This window comes from Lissotriton vulgaris, chromosome 2_1 (assembly GCF_964263255.1).
Source record: "Lissotriton vulgaris chromosome 2_1, aLisVul1.2, whole genome shotgun sequence".
Classification (NCBI taxonomy): domain Eukaryota; kingdom Metazoa; phylum Chordata; class Amphibia; order Caudata; family Salamandridae; genus Lissotriton; species Lissotriton vulgaris.
The window spans coordinates 1,672,573,931-1,672,585,845 of record NC_141687.1 but is presented as its reverse complement, the minus strand read 5'-3'; positions in this window follow the sequence as shown (position 1 = coordinate 1,672,585,845).

Sequence of the window (11,915 nt, the reverse complement as noted above, 5' to 3'; positions counted from 1 at the left end):
CCGGAGCACGCACTGCTGTGTCTGTGGCGCACACATAGCTCACACATCCCCGAGTGCATTTGCTCCGCCTCTGCATTTAGCAAGTGCTCCCTCTTGCTAAATGTCTTTTGTTTTCTAGAGTGCAGCTGCGATTAACACTAATGCTTTAAACAAAAGCACAAATCTGTCCGCAGCCACACTCTAGAAAACCAAAGAAATGCTGCACCAAACACAGCGTGTGCTTTTAGAGTCACTTAAAAGCACACGCTGTGTTTGTAAGCTAGCTGCATTTCTTCTCTAAATAGAGCTGGGCTGCGGGCTGATAGTGTACCTTTTTTTATAAAGTTTTTATGTTAATTGCAGCCCATGAAGGGCGCTGCCATAAACAGGAAAACGTTAACAGAGGCGGACAATCACCCCGCAGCTGCACTCTGTGACAGAATTCATTTTAAATCCATAAATAACTTCAGTGTTCCAAAAGCGTTCGTGCCAAAACATATTTCCTTTGATTCTAACAAGTTTAGTGGCATCTTCCCTCTGAGCACCTGCATTCTAATGGGCATTTTGTATTTGGAAATCCTTATGACTCCAACCTCCACTTATAAAGATAGAGCATTTTCAGTGGTCTCTGCTAATAAGTACGCACTCTTCTCTCCATTTGTTTAGAAAGCTGATAAAACTCATTAAGTAGTTTTTATTCTACAAACGTTTTACCACAGTTTTTGAGCTTAATCTCCTTACTAATTCAGGCAACAAGAAACCAATTTGGTTTACTTTGCACTTTATAAATGAACTAAAGATAATTGACACAATAAGAGTACCGAAATAATGTTCATGGCATACTGAGGGCATCTTATGTTATGTTATGTTATGTTATGTTATGGGTTTGTTGAGCGCGACAGCTGCCCCAGCAACGGGGCGTCCCGGCGCTACTAAACAACTCTTACTAAACAACTTGCCAGTTCACAGATTACCGTTATCCTTTGTTACAAGAGATCTCTTACAGTGCACTCCCCCTGAGACCCACAGAGCTCAAAGATCACAGATCAGACCAAGCAGTCGTTATTTATTTAAACCAGTAGCATTCTTTGCTAATCATCTTTGAACAAATCCATCAACAAACTTGCATCACAGAAGGATACCACCAGATAAGATCCTTACCAGTCTTCTGCGAGATTAGGATGGGGTCAGTGAGGAATCTCTGATGTTGGGAACCCTGGGATCTCAGGTTCCTCTGTAGGGCCATAAATGCCGCCTGACATTTGAGATGAGAAGAATTCTAAAGGCCAGGAGATTATAAAACTGCAGACCCTTCCTACTCGAGACCCAGGAGCAATCCCAAAACACTGGGCTCATATCATGAATGTCCAGGACTCACAGCGGCAGAGGAAAGACCCTGAATGCTACGATGTCCAGAATTAGCCCAATGAATAAAAGTTTTTGTCTGGGGCTTAGAGCACTTTACATCACACTCATTACACAGAGACAATTAGTCATATGTGTGTAAATCCCTGTATAGGAAATGTTACATAAGACAAAGGACTACAAGGTGTAGGAGTCACATGACATCCATACGAGAAGGCAGTGTAGTTTAATAGTGATTGATCTGGAGAAACACACTGAATTTAGAACGTAATACCATGATTGAGGGTTCTTTTAAATAACCAGAATTGATTGCTATTTACAAGAACCCTTTTTGCAACATTAGGATAATCAGACTGGGGAAAAAACATGCAGCTCTTTGATGACAGTTAATAGCTCATTTGTTCTATGTTAGGATTTTGACTTATAAACTGTAGGTACCAAAAGGATCTCGCTGACAAAAGCAGTAACCCACTGACCCATTTACATTATGTGCACTTTGTGATCTGGATTGTACATGTTATTTGTAGCAGGCAAATTAGCCCCCTGTGCTACCATTCCATGAGTCAAGCCTGCCATTTGACACATCATCTTTCTCAGGAAGAACATTAATCACTGAAGTTATCATGACATTTTCATTGTTGCCTAAAATTGCTGGAGGCCAGGAAGGAGGCAGCAAGTGCTTTTAGAAACATAATATACTTCCAAGCATGCCACCCCACCCGAAGTCAGCGCCCAGTGCGATTGCACGGCCCTAGAGCCACCTTGCTCAAGGGTCCTGTGATCTCAGTGACTGTCGCACTAGGGTGTGCTGCTTCATAGGCCTACCTGCAAGTCTGGAGGTGAACTTTGGTATGGATTGTGGTCGACAGGCCTTTAAGATGAACCCACAGTTGCCACCGTTAGGGTACACATGATGGTGCAAAGACACCAGGGCTTCTAAGATCTACCAAGGGAATGTGCTCCCTCAGGAGAGTGGTCTGGTGGACTGGTCATGAAGGCTGAACATGGTTCCCCAGTTTCAGATTCGGCAGCTCTGACCATAGTGCCACATCCTATCCTCCACTGAACACCATACTGCCCCATTGACAGAAACTTGCACTGCCTTCAACTAAAACCCAATTGTGGCCCGCTATAAACTCCTGGATGCGACACAATTCAAATTATGCATTAGACAAGAGTAATATGCTGCCTAAAAAAAAGTTACAAAATCATGGAAAAAGCAAACACTCATAGGGAATGCAAGTTAAGTAAAGCATGTGAAATTTAAGCAGGAGCAACATGGTTACCTTGATGCTTTTACATGAATTATTCAGATATCAGTGTGTGCTTTTGCCAGCGGCAGAGGAGAAGTGGACACTGCCCTTGTCTTCTCTGGGCAAGAAGGAAGAGACAAAGTCCTTTTCCTTCCCTACCCGGCTGCCCCGGACTGCCATGAACGCCGATCCTTATCTGTGGGCCTTGGCTATTTCTGCCATCCTGGGACGCATGTTTAAAATTAAAAAGCAGGGGAACGGAATCTATCAAATTAAAGAAGTAGGGGCACGCCATGCCTTGCCGATCCCGCCCACTTCAACCACTGCATGTGTGGTGCTTTTAGGAAGCAAGCAGACTACTTCGAGGGTTAATAATCGTCTTTCTACTAGAATGGCTGAGCTAGAGTGCATGAGGTGAATCAACATGATTGGACAGAGTCACTAGAAAAAAAAATGTGTACTTTAAGTTGGAAATGAAAGGGAATCTGATGGACATAGTCTGTTTGGCAGTGAGAGGCGAAAACGCCGGCAGAGCTGTATTTTCATTCTATTGCTGAAAATTATTTTATTCCCTTTTCTGTGCAGCATGCAGAGTATTCTAATGAAAGCTTTACTCTTGGGGTCCTGAATCACGTGCACTTGGAATTACCATTCCCATTCCCTTTCCCTGAAAACCTAATTTTTTACCCCTACAATGATGTACCCTCAGCAGCAGTTACTGTGAGACAAAGCAGTAAGACTGCGGCTCCCCATCCTTGTGGAGGTGGTAGCTGAGGCAAGGATTGGGTAACGACCCGAATCTCCCGAAGTCCATTTTCCAAGATTTATTGGGGTCTTTTTGAGAGGTAAAGCAAGGTTCATTGACGGTGAGACTAGTTAAACAATGCTGATTCGAAAAGTGTTGCAATGCAGATTATTTCCAGTTAATCGCAGCGCCTATCATGAGCTGAAATTAACATGAAAACTTGAACAAATGCACAGAATCACCCCGCAGCCCAGCTCTAATAAAAAAAAAATGCAGCAACATAGCTGCTAAGGTTTCAAATTGCTATGTGGGATGGTTTCAAACCTGCCTTAACACTGTTCCCGTGGATCTGTATGTGAGAAAATGCACAGTCTTTTCACTTTTTTGAGCAAAAGTTTGGAGTGATATTTGGCGCTGCACCAATACGCGTGCCTGGTTACTGGTGCTCACAGCCTTGGTAGCAGCGCACATAGATCTTACACTGCCGCACACAGAGGAAAAAAATTAGAGGGAACATTGGTCTCCACCCTTTGTCCTTTTTTTGCACCAGAAAGAGTGTGCTTATGAATCTTGCAAGAGACCATGGAACTTCTACAATTGCGTCCTTTTCGAGCATGGAAAGGATTTCTTCCTCCACGATCTTCTGTTGTTCTTCTGAAAGGATAAAGGGTTGGGGTAAATGCGATTGGAAGGGAATTTCTATGAAATCTATTTTGAAGCCTAGAACGGTCTCTAGAACCCAGGGATCCTGGGTAAGCGATTCCCAAAAATGATAAAAATGTTTTAGTCTGCCCCCTACCATGGGAGGAGGGGAAGAAGAAGAAAGAGGAAGACTTACTTGCAGGATCGGAGGTGTTGGGAGTACCACATCCTCTCGAACCTCTGTTTCTCTGTCCTCTTCCTCTCTGGGGGAAGAAAGGTTGTCTTGATGGGTAGAAATCTCTACCTGTTCCTTGGAAGGTCGAGAAGGGTCGTTGGTAACCTCAGCCGGAAGAACGACCCCTTCTCCCGGCCAGGCCAAAAAGGTTGGAATTAAAGACGCGTTTGAGGTTGTTTTGGGCCCTGTCAATGGCAGTAAAGGTTGATACGTATTTGCCAATTTCTTTGATTATATCCTCCCCGAAAAGGAGGTCTTTAGGGTTCTCTGAGGGTTCCTTCTCTGCTAAGTCTCCTAATTTGGGGTTGATTTTAGTTAGAATAGATCTCCTCCTTTCAACATTTAAGCTTGAATTTGCATTGCCGAGGAGCACGAGTGCCCTTTGACTCCAGCCTCGAATAAGGTCGACATTCAAGGGAGTAGAGGAGAGGTGAGATTGTTAAGCAAGGTCTAAAATTCTAGTGAGTGGACCAAGTACATCTAAAAGACGGTCCTGACAACCCTTAAGGGCTCTCTCCAGGCCTTTTCTAGGGTCTCTCCCCAGTTTGAATAAGAATTTGATAAGGACGGGATCTAAGTTGGGAGTTTGACACATCTTCTCATCAATAGTAGGTCTGGGGGATTCAGATCTCATGGTGTTCCGAGTATCTCTATCAAGTAGGTTTCTTAGCCAGAGTGTGACAAAGCGGGAAACATGCTCTTGTGGGAACCACTTTGAACGATTAGGTCGTGAGATATTTAGGGGAGAGAACATCTCCTCTCCGATAGGGTTAAGAATTGTATTTTTAGAGATTGGCTCTGGGTCAGGTTGGGAATTAAAGTCAGGCTCGACCTCATCTAGGTCGAAAACAAACTCGTCGTCGAGATACCTAGAGACCCCGTCCTCAGAAGAAGAGGAGTCAAAGTCGTCATTATCATTATTGTTAGCACTACTCCAAAATGTGCTGCGAGGGACACCGTTCAATTTTGTACCGCCATGGGCACCGTTCAAGGAAGTGTCGCGAGGGACATCAGGGTCAAGTGAGGCGCGATGGCCTCCCATCCAAAGTGAGGTGCTAGGACATCCCGATTCAGAAGAGGCGCTAGGGCCTCCAGTAGTGCTTTGGAAAGGTACATCACAGTGCTTCGATTTTTTGGTCCTCTTACCGTTGATGCGGTTGTGGGGGTGGGGTCCTGGACACCAAGCGGTCTTTTGGAGGACATTACCTCTTTCAGGGTTACCATCATACAGAATTTAATCTCCTGGTGTAAGAATTTTTTAAGAGATTGGTTTATTGGCGCTGGCGAGCTAGCAGTAGCATCATCAGACTCAAGGTCAGACATGATGACGTTTAGTCCTCGAGTAGTGAGGAGTTAGGAATTAATAATAATATAATAAGTATGTTAATTTTTTTTTTTTTTGAAAATTCTTTATTGTCAGGAGTTTAGAAGAGATATGCATATCGACATTTGTATTTGTAGCGATATAACAGCATTATGATCCCCTAGTGGGGAAAGGATGTAACACAATTTGCATCAACAGCTATCATTTCCAATTAAGGCCTAGTAGTTGAGAAGTGAATAGAACAGTCATATGTATTACATGGCCCAATTTCACCCCTTCTTCTCAACGCCCATCCCGTCCATACTATTTCGATTCAGTAGGCTGACTTCACCCATACGTGGTATTAGCGGGAACATATAAGAAAAAAGAAAACAAGTCTAAAAACCCAACAACGGTCATCATTATACCAATAAGTGTGTACGTTCACATATAGTATCTTACAGGCTCATACATTCAGCATTCCGTCTTCAGTAGCGGTGCATACCCTCCGCCTCCCGGTCCCTCCCCTGTTTAAGCTGGCATATCCATTGCCACTAGTCCTCGTCTTCCTCCGATTCCGAGTCCTCACCCTCTGGCAATGGCTCACATGGGTCACCCCTATATTTGTTCCATGGCATCCACACCCGATTCCATTTGCGGGGGCAGGCTCTCAGTACATATACTGCTCTCTCCTTTACCATGAGAAGGTCCATGTTTCTTATCCACCCTGCCACCGTCGGCACCTCCGGAGCGCCCCACCTCTGTGCAATGTCTCGTTTGGCCACTGTCACTGCTAGGGTAACCCACAGTTGTCCATACCTGTTTAAGTCTGTAGGGTCCCAAATGTTCAACAGGCATTTACGAGGTTCCGGTAGGACAGAGACATTGATGGCCTGAGAGACTGTGCGCATAATCTGTCGCCATAGTTCCCTGATTTGTGGACATTCCCATAACGTGTGTAGGAGAGTCCCTTCCTCCCCGCATCCCCTGAGGCAGTACGGGTGTGGTGTTCTCTGTATTTTGTGGAGTAGTGTGCGAGTGTAGTAGGTGCGGTGTAACACCTTGAGCTGCACCAGGCGGAATCTAGCTGATATGCCCACTTCCCTCGGCGAGGCCAATGCCTCATTCCACTCCGCTTCATCCATGTCGCCCAATTCTTCCATCCACTTCTCTTTAAGTTTGTGTGTGGGATCTGGCAGGTTGTTAATCAATTTTTTGTACGTGAGTGAGGTGGCTTTTTGCTCCATGAATTCGGTGAGTAGCCTATCTTCAAGTGGCGATGATTCTGGGAGTGTGGTGTCTGGTGGGATCGCTTGCAGTAGTGCATGCCGGATTTGTACATATCGGTACGTTTCAGTGGGCCCCAGGCCGTATTGTTGCTGGAGGTGCTGGAAGGGAATAATCGTGCCCTTGTCCCAGAGGTCCCCCACCACCGAGATCCCTATGTCGTCCCATCTCGCAAACCCCTTACAAGTCCGTAGGTTACCCAGTGTTTTAGTGTCCCATAGCGGTGTTAGCCTGGTGATTTCACCCTTCCACCCTAGGCGTGATTGCGCCGCATGCCAGATCGTCGCTGTGTGGAATGTTGGGCCAAGCAGGGTTTTCACTTGCGGGTAGTTGTACAGCACCGAGAGCATGCCCTCAGTCCCCAATTGCGACCAGTCCGCCTTATACGCGGGGTCTTCCCGTGAGGCGTGGATCCAATGATTAATAACCTTAAGCTGTGACGCCCAGTAATATAGTTGGAGATTGGGTAATGCAATACCCCCCTCGTACCAGCTCTTCACCAGTTTAGCCTGCGCTATCCGCGCCGGGCCATTACTCCACAACAGGCTGGAGACCAACGCCGCTACCCGTCTAAAGTACTGTGGGTTAACCACATAAGGGGAATTTTCAAGCACATACAAAAATCTCGGGAGAGCCATCATTTTATAGAGTGCCGCGCGCCCTAGGAGGGTCAGTGGCAGTGCCGCCCAGTATTTGACATCAGCACGCAATCTTTGCAGAGGCGGCTGCAGGTTTTCGATATAGAACTGTTTAGAGTCATTCGTCACATAAATACCCAAGTATTTAAAGGAGGAGGTGGTTATTGTGAGAGGACAGTCAGCCGGCAGCACCGGAGCCGGGCCCTTAAGGACATAGAGTATAGATTTGGACCAGTTCAGGGTATATCCCGAGGCCCTGCCATGTTCATCGCAAACTGCCAACAGGGCGGGGACCCCTTCAGTTGGGCCGGCCATGTATACTAACATGTCGTCGGCGTATAGGGAGACCTTGTCTTCCCACCCGTCGCCCCAAGTGATTCCCCGGAACAACGGCGTCGATCTAAGCAGGATTGCTAGCGGTTCCAGCACTATCGCAAACAACAGGGGCGACAGCGGGCACCCCTGCCTAGTCCCCCTCCCCAGTGGAAAGGTCGAAGATATGCGACCATTTGCAACCACCTGCGCCATCGGTTGGGTGTAGAGTAGTCGCACCCATGCCAGATACTGGGGTCCGAAACCCATGCGGGTTAGGACAGCAAAAAGGTATTCCCACTCTACCAAATCAAACGCCATTTTAGCATCTAGGGAAAGTATCACAGCCTGCTCCGTAAGAAGATGCGCCTTCGCCAGTACCCCATGGACCCTCCGTAGATTCAGCGCTGTGCTTCTGTGTGGCATAAAGCCCGATTGGTCAGGGTGTATCAGGGTACTCAGATGTTTGGTCAGGCGACTGGCCAGGAGTTTCGCCAGGACCTTTGCTTCTGTGTTGAGCAGGGAAATGGGTCGGTATGAGGCACTGTCTGTTGGTGGCTTGGTTGGTTTGGGGATGGCCACAATGGTGGCCGTGCGTTGGTCGAGCGGAAGCAGCGCCTTTTTTGCGCTGTCTTTATACATGTCTAAGAGGGGCTTGGCCAGCACAGAGTCCATCGTCTTATACCACTCCACAGGAATACCGTTTGGGCCTAGGGCCTTGCCTGACTGCAGCGCCTGTATTGCCAACTGGACCTCTCCCTCTGTCAGGTCTGCATCAAGTTCCTGCTGTGCTTCAGGTGTGAGCACGGGGACAGGAATGTGACTAAGTGATTCTGTGGCCTCCCGCTCAGTGACTGTCCGTGTCGGTGTGTAGATCCCCTGGAAGTGGCGAGCTAGAGCCTGGATTATTTGTTCCGGGTGAGTTTGCAGCACGCCGGCCTCATCGTAGAGCCCGTGTATCCCCTTGTTACTGCCACCTCGTTTGTCCAGCCATGCCAGCATCTTCCCTGCCCTATCGCCCACATCGTAGATTCTGTGCGCAGTGTTCGCGAGGTGCCCTTTGGTGATCATAGTGAGGTGTGCCTGGTGTTGCTGCTGACGGAGCTGTAGTTCATGGACTGTCTCAGGGGTGGGGTCTGCCATATGCGCAGTGTTCGCCGTGTGCAATGCTAATTCCAGATTAGCCAGTGTAGCCCTAGACTCCCTTTTATACCCAGTAATGGCAGATATGGACGCCCCTCGGAGGACCGTCTTGTAGGCCTCCCACAGAACTGAGGGTGATGTGACCGATCCTGTGTTCTCATTGAAATAGTGTGTGGTGGTTAACTTGAGTTTTTTCCTAATGTTAGGTACCTGTAGATAATTGGGATAGATCGGGTACAGCCTAGCTCGTTTACAGTCTTTGGTAGAAAGGTGAAGGGAGATCGGGGAGTGATCGGAAATGCCTCGTGGCAGGATATCAAGTCTATCCACGGAGCTCAGCCCAACCCCTAAAAAGAAGAAGTAGTCAATACGTGAGAGGCTATTGTGGGGTGCTGAGTAGTGTGTGTATTGCTGCGCTGTGGGGTTCAGGTGACGCCAGACATCTGTGAGGCCCATAGCTGACAAGAATCCCGGAAGTGCGGCAGTCCCTCTCTGACGATCTCGTATGGGAAAGGTGTCTAGTAGGGGGTCTGTGATGGCATTGAAGTCCCCCCCCAGGATCACGTCCCCATCTGGGAGATCAATAAGGAATCGACTAAGTGCTGGCAAGGCTGTGGCGTGAAGTGCTGGGGGGATGTATACAGATATCACATTCATGGCCCTCCCCTCCCACTGGCCTGAGAGTGCCGCGAACCGTCCCTGATCATCTGTCATGCGGCCAGTGACCAAGAAGGGGGAGTTGTTTCTGAGAAGTATCCCGGTGCCCCTGGAACCCGAGGTAAACTCGGAGTGGACTGCCATGGTGTACCCACGCCTGTTCAGAGCCTTACAGGTGGTCCCTGCTAGATGTGTTTCCTGCAGCAGCACTAGGTCAGATCGATTACGTTTAACAGTTTGCAGCACCAGACCCCGTTTGATTTTGTCCCCCAACCCCCTGACATTCCATGTAAGGAGCTTCAGTGGGGGCACCATTGTCGTTACAGGGGTACCCACAGCGGGTGTTGCTTGGTCTTGTCGTGCCATTTGAGTGTATGAACCATGCTCACTATGTGCAGCAGGATAAGGAAGCCAGAAAGCGGAGGCGGTGCATGCCGCCCGTAGTTAGCAGTGTTTCTGTGCCCTGTAAGATCGCAATGATGATGACCAAAAAACTTAACTTTAACTTGAACCTCGCAACTCCCATCCCTCCACCCCCTCCCTGCTCCCCTGCACCACGGACGAATTCCCGCCCGCATCCCCAACTTGGCAGAGTGCTTTTGTCCCCCCCCCTATCTAGTCTTACTTGCTTGTGGGGTTGGTGAGTCCCCTACAGGCACCGGCCATAACCCGCCCTACTCAGTTCCATCGGCCCAAGGTCCCAAGGGCTGTGTCCAGATCTTGTTGCACCCATCGTAGTCATTCAGCCCCTGCTAGGCTGACCAGAATCAAACGGGTCCCTCTCAAGATCGGATTCTAGGCCCCCGGCCGCTCCCTGTTCAGTGGCCGGGCTGGCCGCACGGTGGTCCGGCGTCCTCTCACTACGGCGGTCCTGGCGGTCTTTGTGCGGGCGTTGAGGCTTGCCCGCCGGTCTCCAGCCATCCAGCCATTCTCGCGCCACCTCGGGGTTGTCGAAGAACCATGTCCTCCCCTCAGCCACTATCCGCAGTTTGGCGGGGAAGAGCATTGAATAGGGCAGACCCCTGTCTCGTAGCGTCTTCTTGACTTCATTGAAGGATTTTCGACGCCTGGCCACCTCGAAGTATGTTAAATTTTAAAGATGGTATAGAAGGGGGGTAAATAGGTATTGAGTAAGGGGAACTCAAAATAGAATTTTCTAAGAGAATATAAGGACAGACTCTAAGAGAGTGTTATTTAATGTAATTATCAAAACTATCTTATGGAAAAGATTAATATCTTAGTAGTATTAAAATGCTCCCCCTTTTTTTTTTTAAAGGAAACTGTGGTAAAGGATTATAAACTTTAAATGTCCCCTTTTTTTTTTGGATAAGGTAGACTAATGAGGCTAAAGGAAATGATGGATTAATTAGTCAAAAGTAAGCGTCTATGGCAGCAGCTGAGAGCGATCTAACTGACAAAATGACAAATCACTCGAGCTCAGCCGCTGCCGGAGTTAGAAGAGAGCGGTTAGGGAATGAGGCACGCAATGCCAGCGTTGCCCATGGTCATTCCTCTAAGCCTGCGAGGCGTCGTCTCTGCGATACCGAAGAAGGCATTAGAGCATTAGAGGGGCACGCTCCTATCGTTTTCGACATACGGGTCTCGAAAATCTCGAAGGGAAGGCGATCGGAATTAAAGAAACCATTGTCCATCGGAGTTATGAAATGTCCGAGTCAAAATGTGACTCGTGCCATAAAGGAATCCGATCTGAAGGAAAGAAAGAGATCGGGAATTGGAAGTGGATGAGGTAGGAAGGAATTTAAAAGTGGCGACAACCATAAATTGGAAGTCGAGATAGTGGAGGTGGGGTGGGGAGGGAGAAAGCCGGCGCCACCAGGTTAAAACATAAAATCTTGTAAAACAAGTTGATTATAAGCCTTAAACATTAAATGTGAGTACAGATTATAAGCCTTAATCATTAAATGTAAGTACAGAACCACAAATATATATCAAATAAACTACGAAGTACAGAAAATGAAGGACAAGCAAAGGTAGTGCCTGCGAGCCGCTTTTAAAAGAGGCAGATTGTTTCCTGATGACATCTTTTATCCTGTGTTATGTAGACTCTAGAACTTTAGCCATTGTGATGTAGTGCGGCTGCTTGTGAGTTGCATTAAAAGGTAATGCATAATGTAGCCTCCGGTCTTGTAATGAAATTGTACATGCCTCAGAGGTCCATGGCATTAGTCATAATTTGTCCAAAAGAGACTTGCAGAGGCTAGACGTGTGTCCTATAAACTACACATGGCTATCTGAGGTATAATATGGGGTCAGACACCCAAAGTGACCCATAACTTGTGATTATTTTTGCCTGCTATGTATGTATGGGTTAGGTCGGAGGTTCTCAAACCCTGAA